Source organism: Polyergus mexicanus, unplaced genomic scaffold, assembly GCF_030449975.1.
Source record: "Polyergus mexicanus isolate NDT 795.1 unplaced genomic scaffold, iyPolMexi1.0 SCAF_11, whole genome shotgun sequence".
Lineage (NCBI taxonomy): Eukaryota > Metazoa > Arthropoda > Insecta > Hymenoptera > Formicidae > Polyergus > Polyergus mexicanus.
In genome coordinates this window covers 9,421,684-9,441,407 of record NW_027223331.1, presented here as the reverse complement: position 1 = coordinate 9,441,407, position 19,724 = coordinate 9,421,684, and the positions used below count along the sequence as shown (strand labels likewise).

The following is a 19,724-nucleotide window of genomic DNA, read 5'->3' as shown; positions in this document are numbered from 1 at the left end:
GACCACGTTGTATTACAATAACATCGAAATATTAGTATTAATTAATATTATATGACAACAATACGGCACGAGACAATAAAATATCCTTTTGAAAATATAAGCGTCATTATGCGTGTCGTTGCAGATTAAATATGGAAAAAAAATAATTTTTTTTGGGGGGGATTATAAAAGCATGTTTTATCGTGATATGTCATACGTGAAACAAATTTTATCGTTCTATCTGACCAAGAAAAAATAACTAGATGAAACAATTGTTGCCTCGCCTATCGGTATCAATCGTAAAATAATATCAATTGATATCGATTGTAAAGTAACGTGTTAAGTGTAATAATAGAATTAATTTAGAAAAACATATTTTCCATATTATAACTAGACATAATTATTAGTAAATTAACAATGTAACGCTTTAACTTATATAATTATTTACAAAGATCGACGATTAAAGTTCAACGAGCACGTTTTTTAACAAGAATCTTTCTACGTAAAGTTAGTCCTTGAACATTCGATACAATTGAGTTTCGATACGTTATTTGATTGTAAATTGTTGGCACATATTTGCCATTTTTATATTTTTATTTGCACATATATAGAAAAATAGTTTTTCCAAAAAATTCGGAAAGCTCAGTTAGTCCGCATACAATCACAATTACTAAAGAAAAAATTTTTTTTAGTTTCCGATAAAATTTCATGAAAATTCCGTGATTTTTCCAGGAAGCAAAACAGAGCGTAAAATTAGCCCCCCACCCCCCCCCCCTGCCTATTCCTCAAAGTTGTTATTAATTTTGTTATTTAAAATGTAAAAGAAAAATTCAATTCTTGAACGTTAACATATCGAATTAATAAAAACCAATTTCTATCGATAAAGTTAATTAAAGATTGAATTTTAAAAAGTTGGAAACTAGCGTGAAGTTATCTTCTCCAAATTTATTTTAATAATTATATTTTTAAGGATGTGTAAATAAAAATCCAAAAACTATATAGAAATTTAATTTTCTCAAATATTGGAAAGTTAAGGTCAAGAATCAGCTTCGAAAGTTCAATAAGCATTTTGTTCTTCAATATCCCATCTAAATCTCGATTATCGTATCGTAATTCTATTAGAGACTAAATGGTAATATCTCGAAAATTCCATGCAATTTAATTAACGGAGAAAAATTGAAAATAAACACGGCGACGCCAAGAGATAATCGACGGATGTTCGTGCAGAAAACAGTGACAAACGGCTGAAAAGAATTGCGAATTGGCGAGAGAGATATAGCTTGTTATATACCGACTTTGTGTATGCCAATTGATGAGACAAGGGGAAAAAAAAGTACATATCGAGGAAAATAACAGGTTTTTATAAGTTTGAGTACACCCGAGTTTTCATCGACATATTTATACGAGCGAGAAAAACACGATAAATTAGAAAATCGAACGTATCGAATAGAAAACCTGCAAGCTCTGAATAGAAAAAAAAAACCGATAAAAATATATAATAAAATAATGTTACATTGTTTCACTATTTTATTTGTTTCACGTGAGCTTCATTGTAAATCAACGTCAATTATCGCGAGTTGAAGATAACGGCGACTGAATTTACAGCAGAAATAATGTTGCAATGTCCATGTAGCATCGAGTTTGTTATATACGGATAATATCATCCTATCGATCGACAGCAGCCAAATGAAAAAAAAATGGAAAAAAAAAAGTTATCAGAGTTGAGCTCCGATCTCATTTCTTCTCCGTTGACGTTGTCATGTTCGTATCTTATGTAAACGCGGCTTGCTTTATTTCGGAGAATATCCCTTCGTAGTCGATTGAATCTTCGATACGTGATCCGCAGGTAAAACGAAGCGAACGAAAGGTATTCGCTCGCGCTGTTCGGCCAATTTTTCTCTCTTTTTGTGATTTGTATCGACAACGAATATTGACGACAAGAGCGCGAGTGTAATCCCGATAGTATTCACAGGAAGCAGACGTATATCCAATTTTTACGCGGTTAAGGCATCGGTTTTTGCCGAGCAATTTATCGTGATATCGATCCGGGAAAGCAAATTGAAGGTGAATAAATAGATATCCGGCATTTGTTGGTTGGTCGGTGAACAAGTATTTATCGCGCCGAACAACGAGAGCGGGTGCCGAGCGTTAAACGAGAATTAATTAGCGTTTGCCGACTCGATACTTCTCTCGTAACGCTAAACTCGCAAAGCCTGGCGAGCCAAACAACTACCTGGCAACTTTTCGAAACTATCTTGCTGCTACGAAGATCAAAAGACCAAGCATGCGTCCGAGGAATTCGAGGATCAGTAGTACGCGCGCGTATCGCTGGAGATCGTCGTTTCGATGCACCGCGCCCATAACTGGGATGCATCGCGACTGCACTTGTAAAATTGCAATAAACGTGTGAAAAGATTCGAGAATTCAATTATCATTAATTAATATGGTATTTTTACCAATGTGCATTTGCAACGATCGAATTTGACAGTAACGTTGTCGGATTATCGGGGCTATTATTAATGGATGTAATGAATGTTTAATCTTTTTTAATTTCGCTTAATTGAAGGTTGTCAGAATCATACGATATTTTATTTCCGTTTTTGGGTTCTAAACATTATAATGCATATTATAATATATATTAATTTAATCGACGATTTATTAATCCTTTTTTCTTAACCTATCTTTTAATTTATTTTCTATCAATCGAATAGACGTACAAATTTTTAGTACATCATTTTTTAGTTCTTGATTTCTGCTATGTGAAATTAAAGGACTTTACGCACACTTCAGAGCAAATAGCCGCTTCGAAAGATGATGCAAATACGATTTGAGTAGTCATACGTCGAGAGGGGAACTCGTCTGCTCTTGTTGAAAATAAGCCGAAACATAGAGAGGACATAGAGAGATTGCTGAAATTCTCCGTATTTTTCGCTGCTTTAGATAGTCCGGCTTTGCTCAGTAAATAGCGCAGAAAGAGCGGATCAAAGAATGTCTATACATCGTTGATGTTCTCTGTTTCTCCGCTTTTTCATCAATCTTTCGTCCTTCTCGCTCGATCTTTGGCATCCTCTTATCATTCTTATCCCCTGCCTCCCAATCTCATTCCCTTGCCATCCTCTTCAAATATGGCAATATTCGAATACTGTCTGGACATGGGGCGCAATCGAGCGTGGAAAGTCGCCTATAAGGAGAACGAAATCTCAAAGGATGCCTTTGAGCAATAGTTTCGCTCATCCAATCAGTTTTCGCTACTACATATAAAATTTACCATGCATCGGAAAAAGAGATAAAGAGATAGAGAACGGAATAAAAAAGAACGAAGATCATCATCTGGAGAGATTGCAGATGAACAAATTGTGTTGGAAAAAGTGAGCGAGCCGCGCTCGATTATGCGCTAGCTAGTCTGTACACGCGAAAGAATTTCCCACGAGGATGTTTTCAATCTTACAAGAAAGACTATATTTTCGATGTAATTTTTTTGCGAAAATAAAGAAAGAAGAGTTAAACATAAAAGTGATATTAAAAATCATAACTGAAATCCTTTTTTAAATCTTTTCACATTGTAATATACCTAATAAATGAGAGAATATTACTCAAACACAAAATGTTTCAAGTTATCAAAGTTGTTGAATTCTGAAAGAATAATCTGCCGTATCGATATTTTGATAATGTTGCCAAAAATATCAGATAACTGAGTAGCGGACATACAATATATTTGTCAGACATCGAAAACACATCTAAAAGGATCATCGTATCATTTTGCTATGACACCGTCCTTACAACACCGTCATTCTTTCAGATAGGATTACTTCTTAAGGAACGCTCCCGATATTACATTCCGCCACATCAAGGGATGGCGATCCGCCGCGGAAGGCAGAATCCGATTGTGCGGTTGTCGTGGCGCTCGAGATCATCAGACTTGGATAACCGGCGCGACCGGGACGCGGTTATACCGGCACAAATCCAACCGATGATGTACGACTCTATGGTAAACCATAGTGCGCATTAAGTGTACCTGTGTCCCCAATCCCTTGCCCACCTTCCAAAACCTCGCGCCTTCCAAAACCTTGCGTCGTCAACGACCGCAACGTCGGCATGCGCGACCTAATTATTCGCGCACATTTGCATGCATGTTACGAGTATTATTCGGTAATTTTCGTTTTTGTCAAGTTTTTCCTCGTCTCGTCATTTAGTAATTTCAAATTCCAAATTTATCCTTTTTCGGTCTATAAATAATTAAAGGAAGAAACACATACGCAAAGAATTAAAAAGTTATAAAATATTAATTTAATTAATTTTTATTCAATTAATAATAATATCCAACATGTATTGTATTTTTAAGATTAAAAAGCAAACATCAATTTTTTTTATAAATTTGTATTTTGTAAGAAATTTCTAATTCAATTATTAAGCATAATAAGTGAACAGACATTTATCAACTTTATAATTTACGCTTGTAAGACGTATTTATTCGCTACGTTTAAAAAAATTAGATATAAATTACTTAATATAGCCAGAAAAGTAAACTTGAAAGCAATTACATTATAATGTTTTTTTTTTTTATAGTCACAACATAAGTCGAACAATTTATAATCTTTAGAAAATTCTTAGCTAATGTACGCTAATCATATACAATAATGCGATAATTTACTATCGGTTTATGAGAACCTAGAAAAAATATATACGAAGTTAATAACCGACAATTTTCCGTATTTAAGAATCGCTACCTCTCACATCTTCTCTCTCATCACTCTTTTGGATGAAAATCTTAATAATCCGCGGCGAGAGATTCAACCCCGTAAAATTTAATAACATTTCATGCGAAGCGCTCATAAATTTTACAACGTCATGTAAAGTACACTTCATTAAACCAAGCAAAAATATATCGCCGAGTTCAAAAATACTATCTCATTACGCGAAAAGCATATTTCTAATATTTATACATTTCTGAAGATAAGTTTATGATTCGCGATTATCTCATTCGTTAAAACGGTTCTTTGCAAGGATTTTTTGCATACTTTCAAAATTATTAAATTTAGACTTTACTTTAATAATAATCTAGCTCGGGGAAAAATCATTTACGCAGAAAAATTTAAATCAGTAATGTCTCTGTAATCTGCCAATTTCGTTTTTATGAAAAAAATTTAATTCACTCTGAAGAAACTATTAAGTTATTATATTTTCTAATTCTCTGATAATGATGAAAGAAAAAAAGAAACTCTATATTTATTTATATGTATTTTACAATAAACAATTATAATTATCTTTTCGAAAATATAACTTGCTAAAAGTCAACATATCATGCCAAAGATTTGACATTTGAAAAATGTCTACATATAAACGTATTATATATAAACGTGCACTAAATTTTGAAGTTACCGATCTTGCAGATAGATACCGGAAAAGACATGAGCTATCTTCATTTCTCTTCTACAATATTTTGTACAGATGCAAAATAATAATACTTGTGTAATAATTTCATTAAACGACATCGTATTTGGATAATTAGAACGCATGATATGTAGCATACCAATTAATCTAACGTGTCAAAATTTCCAAAATTACCGACACAACACGTCGCGAGATACATGACGCGAGTGGGCACAGTGGGGACCGAGAGAGCACTTCGTCGTCGAGGAACAATAGCTCGTTTGGGGTCGCTATGCAATGTATGACATATCGTCCAATACCCTTGATACACGGTAGCGTAGAGCTGCTGTATGGTTCCTGCCCGGCCAGCTTGCCTACGGCGGGTCGTGCAACTCTCGGTCGGAGGCCATCGTATCTCTCACGTGGAATCCTGATGTAAAAGAGGAGAGAAGGGGAGAATTGTGCGTGTAAGTGGCTGTCGGAGAGTATGAGCGCGGAATTGCGTACAAGGTGGCTAATTAATCCGGCAAATCTGGACGCGTCCGTGCGCCAGCTCTAATTGCGTCATGCGCATTTAACGTGCGCGCATGTTTAATCTTTTTGCCCGCGGCAATCTCGATAATGCACATGCTTTTTCTTCATTCGCAATACGCGGGGATATAATGTTGAAGTAGCCAATGCATCGGTTCATGCTATATTGCATGATTTTTTCATTTATATAACAATGCTAATAAAATCATTATAATCCCGAGAATTATAGAGCAAAAATTATTTCTAGCATATAAATGAGCATTAAATGCTCAATACTCAAAATATAATTGCCAGCATTATAGATATCGCAATAATATACATAGTTAATTACGTAGCCTTACATATGGTAATTACAAACGACAATTGTCAGTTGTATCAATAGTAACTGTCAGTCTTGCGTCAGTTAAACTCGGTTGCGCGATGTAACACCACCTTGTAGTAAACGATATCACTGGCCTACCAATGACGAAAACTGTACAGATATTAACTGAATACCGCTAGCAATGAAAGCGAACGCACATAATTAAACAAATATATATCTGTCCCCAGATTTTAATACGCTTAGAGAGAAGAAAAAGAAAGAGAGCATGAAACTATAATAATTTTATATAAATACTTAAAACATATATATGTATATAAAAATAAATACATTGATGCATAATTTCCTTTAAAATTCATAAGAGATGGAAAGACAAAGAGTTAATGCAACAAAACCTTATGATAATTTTTTCTTCATCTTTAAGACTTTTAAGAATATGCGATTTTTTGGAATTTTTCATCTCTCTTTCTCTTAAAGATAGGCTAATTTTTCTACTCGATGTACATGCGTATTGTAATATTGAATGTGAAATAGGTAAGTAGAATGATGATGGTAATATTATATGTCTTTTACGAGAATTGTCTGGCGAGAAAACAAAATACTTGCAATATTCGTTCAAACTCCAAACTCACTCACGGCACAAAAATTTGCATGAATTGCGATAACGAGGAGCCGAAAAGGACTCGTTTGAGAGAATGTTAGGAAGGAATTTTAGAGAGCCGTAATCACCACTGGCTTTGCCGATGTTGCCCGGAATCAAATCGGGAATTACTCACGCGCGCTAAGTTATAATCCAATTTCATTATTATCCTACGAAATATTCTATTCAACCAAATAGTTTATTCGTACGGGGATGTATGGATGTCCAACGTACAGATATTAGATGTGATGCGGGATTCATCATCGCGCGTTACAGTCGCCCTTTGATTAATATTATGTTATGTATAAATTTTGAAGCTGAAATTGATTGCGGTAAACTGTACAACGATTATAAATAAATATATATATATATAGAGAGAGGTATATATATATGCTCTCGATATTTTTGTTAAATTTTATTTTGTCATTTATTTTAATAATAATACAAATTTGTAATTTTTAAAAATTATGACCTTCTATGAAAGGAAAACTGATGCGATAAGTCGATTTTAAAAACATTGAAAAAAGGTTGAATTTATATTGCTTCTAAGATGATCATATCTTTCTTTGATGCTTATTTATATATTTATTGCCAATTATATTTATTGTAATTTATAAACTTTTATGAATTTTCTAATATTTTTCTATTTATCGGATATGCAATTAATAATGTATTTATAAGAACAACGATGTGTAAAACAAAATAATGTAAAACGAATAGCAATAGTAGGATGATGTAATGTTGGATTAGTCAATAGTGGTTAATGCAGTGTTTTCTTAGCAAAGACTATACACTGAATTTATTTGCAAGATTAATGGATGAAAATATTGTCTTTATGTCTATGGTATTGTATTACTTCACTGAACGTACTGGAGAAACGATGTGAATAACTCATTGTCAGTGACTGACTCCTCGGTGCGCATCAGTAGTAAAAGCGTATACGTAGTCAGCCAATCGACAACAAATCACTTCAGATAATATTAGAAAAAGGATAATGTAATAATAGATTAATATATTGACACACTATTGCAAGAGAAAATTTCTTCAAAAAAAATATTATTTTAAACTATCATTTCTTTTTCTCAAAATTGAATCAAAATTATTCTCGGCACGTTCGCGAGTCTCTCGTAAAAAGATTTCTTACATAATAAAAACGGGATTAGGAAATAACAAACAAAAATATACAATATCATGTATATGTAAAATTTATAAGTAATATAATAATTTGATATTTTCAAGTAAACGTAACAAATATTAATTGTATAAAAATTAAAAATACTGAGCTAATTTGTCGCCGAGTTTTTCCCATTAGAATATCGCATCTGATAAATCACATGAGCAAAATGTTTTCTTATCTGTTACAATCAAAAAGATCTGTTTTACCCAGCTCTTTATCATTCCACAAATTACACAAAGAGAAGGCTACAGAAGAGCAATACGATGACGAACTCGAGAAGCGATACACGGAGCATGGATAGCGAGCGTGTCAGATTTCGTGCATCAGCGAAACCGGAATGTCACCCGGTGCCAAAAGCGGAATAAAGGAGAGAGTCAAAGAGAGAGAGAGAGAGAGAGAGAAGGATAGAGTGCCAATCGAGAGTACGTCCGAACACTCGATGTTCGTCCGGACCTTCGATAGTAACCTGACAGCATACGGTAGTGAATGTTTCTCAATGGAGGACGGACGTTCGAGAAGGGTCGCTGGGGCGGGAAATGAGGCTGAGGGAAGCAAGGCAAAGGGGGAGAAAGGGCAGAGGTTCGGGACTTCGAAAGCGGACCTACAGAGCCCGCTATGAGACTGGTTATACACTATGGGCATCCCGATGCTCGTTAGCACCGGTAATTGTCACTTGTTAGGTGCTACGTCCTCCGTCCCTTTTCTGCTGCCCTCTCTCACTCTTACTCTTACTCTTACTCTCTCTCTCTCTCTCTCTCTCTCTCACTCACTCACTCACTCACTCACTCACTCACTCACTCTCTCTCTCACACTCTCTATCTCGCTTCCAACTTATCCGATCTGTTCTTTCTTCTCTTTCAAACGGACTCTCTTTCGAAGCGACTCTCAAAAAGCCCCAACACGGGCGAGAGTGCTTTTTCGAAAGCACTTTACTGTCAAAAGTTCGAGAATCATTCGAGGGCCAACGAATTCTTCTATTTATCCCCGCACTGTCGTCGCTATAACATTTTCCCTTTTTTCTTCCCCGTCCTAACTGTCCTAACACTCCATACATATCCCTTGCAACATCTTTGCACATCCCTTGCACATTCTTGTTGCAACGATCGCGCGAAAAATTGCACGATCGAGAAAAATGAATACTGCTCGCAGCGATCTTTCGTTCGAGACTATCGATTGATTAACACCGATACCCTAGACAAAGTATTTGATTTGTCGAAAGAATGTTAACTCGTTTGGGTGAGAGATGTACGGAAGATGCGGGGTGGAAATGTAGGATACTGGTAGAATATTACCATGATTGAATTTAGTTGACGAGATCGACAACAATGGTTGGAACTCGCGCTATGCCTGCGAGGTGATAGGATATACAGTGGCTTAATCTCGGCAGATTATTGAGAGATGCACTATTATAACATAGAGGTCATAACGTAAAACGTAAAACAAAAATTTCTTGCATGTAATCTCTTTTTCATTGTAGACTTAAAATTAAAAATATCGTGTATTAATGAATAAAATTGATTCGATATTAAGCGAGACGATTAAAATTATTTAAAAGTATTAAAGATCAAATTGAAAGTCGACAAACCACCATATAATTTTGAAATCATAATTTTTGATCGTATTGCTAGAATATAAAGTAATATTTAAGATAAATCGTTCATTTTTAAATTTACAGAAAAAAAAATTTTATTCCCGGGAAAATGGGATAATTCCATAATTTTTCATCGCAGAGAGTCTTTCGGAATGAATTTCCGACAGAATGTGGAACGCGATTTCCTAAAGCTCCCGCCGCTCTGCAGCGTAACGATCTATATGACAAGTGAAAACGGCATTTTTCAAAAGAGTTCTCGTCCACTCAACAAAGTAGCATTGCATAATCTCTGCGAAGTAGAATTAGGCGCTCCTAACTTTTCATTATTTTTTACATTGTGCTCTGTCAGTGACTAAATTTTTCATATCAGACATGGAAAAAGAAAAAGATACCAATAAAAAAAAAAGAGAGAGAAAAAAATGTAATAATATGTTATATTTTTAGATGAGATGATTCATGCACATCATAAAGTAAGTAACGACACACATAAAATTTTTAGGGAAGATTATAACAATATATTTACCGACAATAACATAAATGATATAAAAAAGAGAAAAAAAAAAGAAAAAAAATTGACAGACTGATAAAAAAATATACCCGAATATATACTAGCCATTGTAAGTTTTTTCTATATAATTTCCGCAGATCACAAAATACTGTTATTATTAACTACTGACAATGAGATAAAGGACAAAGTAATTGAAATCGGTAGAGTCTAAAATAAAGAACGTAGAATATAAAGAACGTAGAATATAAAGAATTCGCAGCAAGGAAATGGGGTTTAATTAGGTACACCGTTGTGTCTCTATGGTCTATGATATTTTCAAAATACGTTTCCTTCGATTCAAAGAAAAGGCATCCCTATTCAAGCAATGTTCCCTTATTCAAGATACAGAAATTTATTTGAAACAAATGCGTACATTTCCAGAAGCGTTGATTTATTTCGACATGAAAAATTAATAATAAAAATTAATATGCACGAGTTTATGCATAACCGTGTCTTTCGGTAAATACGGAACGCAATTTAGTATCAATATATTCGCCGTGCTTTCCTGTTTATATTGCTTTAATGAAAAAAGCATGCGGAATAAAAAATAATGCTATGCGCACCGTTTTGCTATATGCGCAATCGCGCAAACAATAATTATTATTGCCCAACTGTGATATCAAAATCCGAGGGACAAGATAAATAACGAGATGCTTGCAAAAAAATTTTACATGACAAATATATAATGCAAACGATTGTAAGTATACATACTAGCTTATGTAGCCAGCAGGACGAAACAATAGAAAATTTACACGCGCAAACTTTTGCCATAATTTTCAAGAACAAAGAATATTATCGCAAATATAAATTTTCAATATCTATTGAGATATCGAGAACGTTGAATTAAATATAATAATCTGATAGAAAATATCGTGGAACACGGAACGTCAAACAAACGTATCGGTGAATTAATTTAATAGATACAATATATTTCAGCACCACGCAAAAACACATCTAGGAGAAAACTCGCGGAATATTCTCCTTTCATGAAAAAAATCGCATAACAACTGCACGCACGGCAATCTATATCGGTAAACCATTAATACAAATACGAGCAAATACAGACGTAATTATTAACTTACGGTTTTTTTTTTTTTTTTTTTTTTTACAATTGGAGATAAAACAAAAAGAAGAAAAAAGAATTAGTTTATGATTCTCGGGAGCAAATCAGACTAAACAATATCAAGCAAAATTAAGACAAAATAAAATAAAATAAAATGGCAAAAAAACATCAAACCAATGGAAAAGTGTAAAAATAAGATGAAAAAATATGTAATAGAAAAGAAAGTATTAGATGTATTTACCTGTGATGTTACTTCTTTTAATCAGATATATATATATATATATATATATATATATATATATATATATATATATATCTGTGTGTGTGTATTAAGAAACTGAATATAGATAGATGAACATGAAAATAAAAAAATGATGATTCGCAGGAAAAACGGCAGATTATAAAAATTGAATAATAAGCGTTGTCAATTATAAATTAAGATAACACGTTATTAAAAGTGCGCAAGGTTACTCGTTTTATGCACCATCGCGATAATTTGCGCGTACAAGGACGAAAGCTATCACGAACGCACGATTCGTATTTCGTTAGCTGTTGTTTCCTCTCTGCCGGCTCCGCGCCGATCCCCTCGCAATCCCTGCCGCACACGGGGGCAACGTGTTTAAACGCGAAATCGCACTATTGTCGCTAGGGGTACTTATGCGCGCGAACACGCACCCGTAAAACGTTCCTTGTATTGTATTTGGCCGGCGTGATTCGCGCATGATTTCACCGACACGTTCGCCACGTCATGTATCGCCAACACATGCCCCGCGGAAAATCATTCGACGGCGGGAAAATGCGCTCAACGACAGCAGGGAAAGCAGAGAATACACAGGGAAGAGATATTAACAATCGTCGTAATCACGATAATGTATGCACCAATACTCCAATGACGGAACGATATATCGTACACGAGAGTAGGCACGTTAAATGATTTTATACGACATTACAACGAATCGCAATTAACCTTAAATAAGCAGTAAGGCTTGACATAACATAATGGAATGTATGCGATAGTAAATTAATTATTTTATTCACAATTAAAAATTATATCGTCACGATAAATATAGTATTCATAAATTATTTACCCTTGTGTTTTAAGCGTTTTTTATTATCTAGAAGTTGAAAATATTCATTTATCAAGATCGCGTGAGCAATCAACGAACATAACAATGATATATATATATATGTATACTCTGCGCATATCATGCATCGAGATGAATAATTAAATACTAAGAGGCTTAACAGAAATGAGCGTTTCAGTGGTACGTTCGTAATGAGACGAATTAGTGGTGTGATTAGCGCGAGTGACGAAGCGATGATTGAAAACGTGATCGCAAACAAAGTGCATTGACGCTCGCGAATATCCGAGCGATCTATCTCACTGGTGTCATGCAATAATCAAATTAGGAAAATGTTACGTTATGAATTTGCCAACTTTATATCCATTATTCCCTTAATTGTGCCTTTGCAATTGCGAGAACTTTGTCAGTTAAATTCTCGCAATATAAAATTTATGAATAAACAAGAGTTTTAATTTTTTTTTAATCAAATATCATGCAATATAACTCGATGTTGATGGATTTAATCAAATTTGCCTTCTAGATAAGCGTTGGGATAAAATTCGCAAACTAAATTTGTCTCACTTGCGTGATGGCTAATGCACGTATACGATGAGGAGGCGTATGTTTCCAATTCTTTCTCTCTCTCTCTCTCTCTCTCTCTCTCTCTCTCTATATATATATATATATATATATATATATATATATATATATATATCCTCCCCCTCTTCTCTCTCGATCCGTAATTCGGGATTATTTGTACGTGGCTCACGATGACCGCACGCATAATAATTAGCGCGATGCCGCGGTAAAGTACGTTTTTGTAATTGGATATTTAGAATCTCACATGCCGCGCTCCCGTCGGCGTATCCGAGGCGTAATTTCGGTTTCAATATATCTCACCACAGTCGTTTCGCTATAAATTATCGCTAGATTCATACGCTACTGAAAGTCGACTCGAGGGAGAGTCGAGTCACAGTAATGACGTCGCGAGACAATATTTATTTGTTTTCCGTCTGTGACTCGAAATGATCCAAAAAACTGACATTTCTCCTTCTCTCGGTTTAACTCGAGCGAATTTCTGTGCCAAATTAAAAGCGGGAAAAAGTATATATAAACTTTGGCATAAAAGTAAATAAACAACCTATAAAACTGCTGTACAAGATATTTAAGATTGTGTAGCAAAATTACTAAATAAAAGAAATTCGAAGAAAATCGTTGAAAACGATCGCGGAAGCATTTGTAGAGTTTTAAATTTATTGTAGATAGACCTCGTGTGAAATATGATGCACTTAATGTCTTGGGAAATATTTGTAACTTCCGCGTATTGAGACCATATAAAATCGATTCGGCACAACTGTATATGGTATATTCTCTCCTTGGTAAAGGAAACTGCTTCACACAAATACAGTGCATATCTAAACTTGGATTGTCAAATGTAACAAAAATTATGCAGAAAATAATTAATTAAGAATATGAGGAATATCGTGTAAAATCACTCTGACAATCATAATAGAATTTTTCTAAAATTTTAAAAACTATCCAGAATTTTTTTTATTTACATTATTGATATATATGTATATATATATATATATATATATATATATAATATATGTAATAAGGAAAGCACAAACTGTACATTGAGATTATACATTAGTTTCAAACAAATCTCAAGAAATCATTAATATTGAAAAATTTAGCAATTTCTTGTTATTGTTAATTATTTAAATGTATACTAAAACGTGCACGATATTATTCACTATACATAGTGAATAAGTGTGTGCGCCTCGGCATATTTGAACTTGTGCGTACGTCGTTCGTAAATTTTCTATAAAGGGGAAAAAGAAGTCTGCCGCGAAGAAAAATCTTTATGTAAATGCAAATTCGAAGCAAGCACATGCGCGCGCACGAACATACACTTGCACCACTACAGACATGTATTATTTTATGTGTTTTCGAGGGACAGCCTCAATCCCAGCGAGCAACAACTTGGAATAAAAGTTTCGTATTTTCCTCGTATGCTCCTGCCCTCTTCTCTCGAGCGTTACCTAACCGACCCATAACAGTGTCTCGCATCCAAGTAAAATACTCGACAGACACTAAGTAAATATGCGAATGGGTTACATTGAATTTGTGAATCCACAAGCACCGCACACGGAAACTTTTACGTACGATAGATATTATTGTCGGCTAAAAGATTCACGTGGATAAATATCGTGAAACTCGATAAATGATATGCGAAAGTTACGAATAAAATCGTTATTATTGTTACATCAAAGGACAAAAAGTTACACTAATAAGCAATTTATTCGAATATTTCTTCTTTTCACTGTGAATTTTCATCTCACATTCGGATTTCTATAATTGTAGACGTGATTCTTTCAAATTTATGCAAAACTATTTCGGAAACTTACACATTTTAAATTCCTTGAAACTTAACAAAAATTTAAACGCGTAAATATATTCGCGATTTTATAAGAATGCGGAAAAGATTCGCGCAAACAGCACATTGCATTATCGACACGAGAGTGTAATTAGATGTTGACAATAAACTATAACGTACGCGGTCAATTGCAAACTGACCGAAACATCGACAGTTTGTCAGCCGGAATGTGGGTGGCCGCAATAATTTCTGACGTGTTTCGCGCGTCGCGCGCCCCGCCGAATAACGTATCGTCCTGGCGTAAAACGGATCCGCGTAATACCGGCAAATCGAGGTGCGTAAAGCGTAATTGATCATTAATGACAAATGACTGTCAGCGACTTTATCTGGCATCCGTCGGCCGCATACCTACGAAACATTGCGTTAAATAAGGCGATTTGTCAATTTTGCACTGGTTACGCAGCTTCGTGAAAATGCGTACCTCGCGTGATCGATGATTCTCCTATATGTGTTTCTTTTTTTCTTAACTAATTTCAACCACACGATTATCGCCATCGATCACCTTTCGATTAAATTATACTAACTATCGATTCGTAATATTCGCGTTTATGCTTCCGTTTGTATAGAAATCGTAACATAAATTCAGACGAATAAATTGTTTATTTTGAAAACAAAAAGACTTTAATGAGAAAATATGTGGCTGAAATACGTCTGGGAGATTTTTCCGTTTAATTTTTTGAAATAAACTTGGCTATTAAAGATATACGTACCTATATATGAAACACTAGTTGAAATTATGACTTCAAAGTATAACTTGTAATTTATAAATTATATTCTTTTTTAAATATGTAAAATAAATAGAGAGAAGATAGATAATATAGATAAATATAAATAAATGTGATGAGAGAGAGAGAGAGAGAGAATATATCAAGAATTTACTTGTTATTTAACATTTGATTTCATAGACAATTCACATCATGTCATATCCATGTATTAGTCGACGCGTAAGTGAAATTCAGAATTGTGGACACGTACCGTTCTGACACATGTATTGACTATTTCCATCATCATTTCACATTTCACGCAACTTCTCCGAATCGGACGGGACAGACGTTGAAAAAAATGGTAATCTCAAGGCCTTGTATTTTACGAATCGCGAGAGCTACTGTCGTATAAATAAAAACGACGCTGCCGATTAATCTCTCGCGACGAGATACAATCGCGAACCGACTAACCATCGTAAATTAAAACTATTTTATCGTCAGTTCAAACTTTGTGTTACATACGGGCGTGGCATAACACGTATGACGTATAATTATACACGTATTCGCGCGCGCGCGCATAATTTATAAAGAAAGATTCGCCGTCGGCGAATAGCGAGCGAATTATTTTTCTTGTTTATTGCTTTCATTTTCGTTATCTAGCAATAAGACAAATAGATACAACTAATGATAAGAGAAGTGACCTCGATATTTTCGACATTTTCATGTGATAATAACACGATTGGACGCGTTATATTATGCGCTAGTTTGATGATCCAAATGTAATATATTTTTAAACAAAATAATTTTCTCAGTCGCGCGTTTATTATTCCAAAAATTTTATCTCCCTCGGATTTAGAACAGAGCGTTAGAACAGAGATCGATTCGGTTGCGTATTTTAGATTAGAACGAGATTAGGCGGTTGACGCACTATGCGCGCCACAACACGACTATTTGAGCATTATTTCTCGAGGAATGAGTATTAGTTTACATGCCATTAAACGAACGTGATCAATTTAATCCCGCTCATAATAACGAAATAAATATATGAACGAACCGCAAGTAAAATATATTGACTACGTTTATAGTTAACGAATTACGCAATTATCACCGGTAACGTTAAATTAAATAACGCACTGCGATATTGATTACAAAGATATCCGCGACGCATACACAATTTCGAAATTCAAAACGACCCGTACTTTTCGTCAAAAACCTCCACATATTTCCCTAGTTTCCACGAATAGATAATATTTCAGATCTTTTTCACCTCACGGACAGAGCGAAGCGATCGTGTTGCGTACACGCGTGCACTATTCAGATAAATGATAAAATATTCCCGAAGACACTCTCCACGTGATTCGTATAAAATTGCAGGGCAAACTCGTAAGAATAGAAAAGTATCGAGTGGTACGCGCTCGAAACGGTATACCATCAAACTATCGAAGAGATTTACGAATCTCTACGGTGAATCAGCCGAGTAATAAGTTTATGTGCGACGTGAATTATTGTAAGGGATGTATAGACAGCGAATGTATGCGTTTCGTGATATGTATCGTTAATCGATACGTGCGGAATATATCGCGAGAACATTCAGTGGTGAGCTTACGAAAGAGCGACGGAAGCGAAAGAATGTGAACATTAGCGCGATAACGCGTTAAAAAAATAGATAATAGCCATTTTATATTTTTGTAAAACTAAAAGAATAATAAAAATTAAAAACAATTTTCTTTTTTTTTTTTTTCCCCATAGTTTACAAGTGAGATTTCTCAATTTCCATTCGAGAGACTAACAGAGGAGAACGACATTTCTAAAATATTGATCAATTATTATCGCATGAAAAATCAATGCTTAATTTGCATTGTTTTCTTGCCGCGTCTAGACGAACCAGAGCAACGCGAAACGTTCGAGACTCTTGTTGACATTTCAATCGAGCACACAATATCTGTTTGGTTATCGATCAATACATGTTATTAGAGAGACAAATGTAACATGATATATATAATAATAAATAATAAAGTAATCTTTCGAGTGTCAAATCCGCGAGCGAACACCCCGTCACGATTTCTGTGTCTAAGATGTCAGCAATATTTTAACGTAACTATTTCATATATCTCGGAGAAAATTTTTATATCATTTCATTGCTGAATAATTCTTATAAAGATAACTCGCACAATCTGCCTTTAAAATATTTTTTCCTTCCCTCGGAATATTCGCCGTTATGTATTTTACTACCTTGTATAATTGGCCGGTCAACAATTATTCCTATTACAATCAAGTTTACGTTGAGGTTAGAATGACGCTCGCGACACTTTTCACTGTCGCCGCGGCCTTGACACTCAAAGGATTATACAACGTGTCAATCGATGGCGCGAAAGTTCGTCGTCCTTTCTTCGCGCCTCGGGGCCGATCGTCGAAACATTCGAACGTGTTATCGGGAAAGGGAAAGAGAATAAGAGAAAGAATTACACACTGATATTTACATAATCGACGTATGCTGTTGCGGTCTATCAGCCTCGCCGGCATTGCGGTGATGGTGGTTGTTGCCGTTGTGATTATTGCCGCCACTTAATCCTTGCACCTGTGCACTGGTAGCGATAGTAGTCCTTGCCGGTTGCCGGCTCGCGCTATCCTTCAGTATCTTGGTCGCGCTCAACGGCGTGGCTGTCACGCACATCGTTCCACGCGTGGCGATTGATATCACCTCGTCGGTATCACACACACTACGAGCCGGTAAGCTCGACACTCCGCGCGAGGAAGAATACGCGATCTCTCAGCTCGGCCAAGACATCCGGACTAACAATGCCGACAACGACGACGGCGAGGACGGCGATGATGGCGAGGATGGCGAGGACGACGTGACCTTAACGCGACGCCATACGCGACGCGACGGTACGCGAGACTGCGTACGCCCGCTCGGATTCGCAGATCCGTCCGTACCGATAGCAAGCATCAACGCGGAGGATAAGATCGCGTCTGATGCCGGGAAGGAGAGAATTCGGGAAGAAAACGTGCGCGCACGAGCCGCGACGACGAGGGCCCCTTTCGCCCCGCGTGTGATAATCCGCGCGCGCGCGCGCGGATGTAAATAATGTACTTTTCGCGTATATACGCCGTGCACGATCGCAGATCCCACCTCGTGGCGCGCCGCGGGTCTACTGAGTGACTGATTGACTGAGTGACTGCCGCGAGCCGTCCTGCGTGGGTGCACACGCGGTCTCTGGCGTACGACGGGGCTGACGGCGCGCCGATTGGCTCGATCTAGGGGCAAGTTCGCGTGGTGGGGCGCGGGCCAATAGGGCGTCGGGGCTGTCGGAGCGACTCTATGCGAGTTACGGCTGGCACTTGGTCGCGAGCCGTCGCGCCGTGCGTTTCGCGTCGTGTATCGCTCCAGCGAGTCTATTTCAAAGCTTTATTTAATCCTGTCTTCCTATCGAAGAGCGCAAACTTTGCGTATCGTGCGATCAGGTGTATTAGTGTCTTATTGAAGAATCGAATATGAGATGGAAAGAAAATCGAGTATCTCTTTGGAGCGATTAGAAAACATTTTTCTTTCTTCCCTCGGTTTCTCTTCTTGACGTTCGCGTGTGTAATACGAATCGATAACGAGGAGTAAGAGAGAGTCGGATTAGAACACCGAGCTAAAGTGTTCTTCTGGGAATATCGCCACGCGAGTAATTTCGATTCTGAGCGATCGAATTACATTTCGCGTTACATCCCGTAATTCTCCGTATGTTTGAAGCATCGATAGTGTCAGTGTCGCTCCATATACGTGATCGATTATTTTTCGCAATTTTTTTTTTTCGATTGTTCGCTTTTGCTTGATATAGTGTGCAAGTGATTTGAATCTGTATAAATAAAACTGTATAAATGACTATGTTTTTGTAAAATTTGTTTCGACACGTCGTGTAAGCTTTTAGCCTCGTACTTTTCGATAAATTATACTGAATTTCAAATTTCCATCTTTCACCGATATTTTCATATATTCAACAGAATTCTTCGGTATATTATCGCATTTTACCGATAGTACGCTCATCCGCGTGTTCAGATTTCATTGGCACTTTCATTAATAGTACTTGCGATTTGCGCTTGGATAAATATTATGCCATTCGAGAATTTATCAAAAAGTTGTTTTCTGTGAATTTTTACGTTTGTCATATCGCATCGATATTTATTGCGATTGGATATCAAACGCTATCCTTTCTTCAACGTATGAAAATGATCGATGTCGCGCTGACTGACGGATGCACGTGTCATCCGCATTAAAAATACTCTTCACGTCGAATTTAACCTGTTTTCGAT

The 19,724-nt window shown here is 36.0% G+C and overlaps 1 protein-coding gene across 1 annotated transcript in view; it reads right to left on the bottom strand.

The window, feature by feature from the left end:
• Positions 1 to 19,724, bottom strand: part of Stet (stem cell tumor) — a 357,711-nt gene that overhangs the window by 120,222 nt on the left and 217,765 nt on the right. The window lies entirely within an intron of this gene.